The sequence below is a fragment of the Triticum urartu genome, chromosome 7 (genome assembly GCF_003073215.2).
Source record: "Triticum urartu cultivar G1812 chromosome 7, Tu2.1, whole genome shotgun sequence".
NCBI lineage: Eukaryota > Viridiplantae > Streptophyta > Magnoliopsida > Poales > Poaceae > Triticum > Triticum urartu.
Window position 1 is genome coordinate 143,134,690 of NC_053028.1, and position 2,677 is coordinate 143,137,366.

Consider the following 2,677-nt stretch of genomic DNA (forward strand, 5'->3'; position numbering starts at 1 on the left):
CCGCGCGCGCCTCCCCCTAGTCCGAATAGGACAAGGAGAGGGGGGTGGCGCCCCCCTTTCCTTCCTCTCTCCCTCCTCTTTCCCCCTCCACTCCTAATCCAACAAGGAAAAGGGAGGGAGTCCTACTCCCGGTGGGAGTAGGACTCCTCCTGGCACGCCCCCTCCTTGGGCCGACCTTCTCCTCCCTTGCTCATTTATATACGGGGGCAGGGGGCACCCCAAGACACAACAAGTTGATCTGTTGATCTCTCCCAGCCGTGTGCGGTGCCCTCCTCCACCATATTTCACCTTGGTCATATCGTAGCGGTGCTTAGGCGAAGCCCTGCGTCGGTAGCAACATCATCACAATCATCACGCCATTGTGCTAATGGAACTCTCCCGTGAAGCTCTGCTGGATCGGAGTTTGCGGGACGTCATCGAGCTGAACGTGTGCTGAACTCGGAGGTGCCGTACGTTCGGTACTTGACTGGTCGGATCGTGAAGACGTACGACTACATCAACCGCGTTGTGCTAATGCTTCCGCTTTCGGTCTACGAGGGTACGTGGACACACTCTCCCCTCTTGTTGCTACGCATCACCATGATCTTGCATGTGTGTAGGAAATTTTTTGAAATTACTACGTTCCCCAACAGTTTCCCCAAGTTCTTCTCTCTTCATCTCTATCTTCATCAGCCAAGCATCGCCGTCCCCATTGTTGGAGGAGGGGAAGACATGATGCCTGGTGTTGAAAACTCTAGCAGAAAACAACTCAAAACAAAAACAGGAGATATTGTCGTGGTACGGTGGTCAAAACCTTCGGGAGATTATATAATGATTTTTTACCAACCATAAGAAGTATTGTGCAAGAAAACAGAGTCCGGAGGGCACACAAGGTGGCCACGAGGCAGGGGGCGCGCCTAGGGGGGTAGGGCGTGCCCTCCACCCTTGTGGATGCCTCATGTCTCTTTCGGACTACTTTTAATTTTCCTAATTTTTTTTAAATATTCCAAAACGGAGAAAAATTGCTATCAGAACAATTTTGGAGTCGGTTTACTTACCGTACCACATACCTATTCCTTTTCGGAGTCTGAAACGTTCTGGAAAGTGTCCCTTATGTACTCCTCCATTGTTATGGTGTCAATTATATTGGTCTCAACATTTATGGGAGTACCTGAGATATAATGTTTGATTCTTTGACCGTTTACCACCTTCGGATTTGTGCCCTCAGCGTTGTTAATTTTGATGGCACCAGAACAATAGACCTCCTCGATAATGTAAGGACCTTCCCATTTAGAGAGAAGTTTTCGTGCAAAAAAACTTAAATGAGAGTTGTATAGAAAAACATGATCACCTACATTAAACTCACGCTTTTGTATCCTCTTGTCATGTCGTCTTTTACATTTTTTAAACAACTTGGCATTCTCATAGACTTAGGTTCTCCATTCATCAAGCGAGCTAATGCCAAATAACCTCTTCTCACCGGCAAGTTTGAAATCATAGTTGAGCTCTTTAATAGCCCAATAAGATTTATGTTCTAGTTCAAGAGGTAACTAACATGCTTTTCCATAAACCATTTTATACGAAGACATACCCATAGGGTTTTTATAAGCAGTTATGTAAGCCCATAATGCATCATCCAATTTCTTAGACCAATTCTCTCTAGATCTATTAACAATCTTTTGCAAGATCAATTTAATCTCTCTATTGCTCAATTCTACTTGACCACTAGACCGAAGGTGATATGGAGATGCAATTCTATGGTTGACATCATACTTAATTAGCAAGCATTTTACGAAAAGCACCATGGATAAAATGTGAACCACCATCAGTCATTAAATATCTAGGGACTCCAAACCTCGGAAAAATAACTTCTTTAAGCATCTTAATAGAAGTGTTATGATCAGCACTACTAGTTGGAATAGCTTCTACCCACTTAATAATGTAATCAACAGCAACTAAAATATGTGTATACCCATTAGAGGAAGGAAAATGTCACATATAATCAAAATCCCAAACATCAAATGGTTCAATAACGAGTGAGTAATTCATAGGCATTTCCTGACTTCTACTAATATTGCCAATTCTTTGGCATTCATCACAAGACAAGACAAACTTACGAGCATCCTTGAAGAGAGTAGGCCAATAAAAATCAGATTGCAATACCTTATGTGCAGTTCTATCTCCAGCGTGGTGTCCTCCGTAAGACTCAGAGTGGCACTTGAGTAGGATAAGTCCCTATTCATGCTTAGGTACACAATGTCTAATAACACCATCTACTTCTTCTTTATAAAAGTGTGGGTCATCCCAAAAGTAATGTCTTAAATCATAGAAAACCTTTTCTTTTGCTGGTATGTGAAACTACGCGGTATAAATTTAGCAACAATGTAATTATCATAATCAACATACCATGGAGTATTACGAGAAGCATTTATGACAACTAATTTCTCATCAGGAAAGTTATCATCAATAGATAGTTGGTCATCAAGAACATTTTCTAACCTGGACAAGTTGTCTGCAACGGGGTTCTCAGCACCCTTTATATTAATAATATGCAAATCAAATTCTTGTAACAAGAGAACCCATCTAATAAGTCTAGGTTTAGCATCTTTCTTTTCCATAAGATATTTAATAGCAGCATGATCGGTGTGAATAGTTAATTTGGAATCAATAATATAAGATCTGAACTTATCACAAGCAA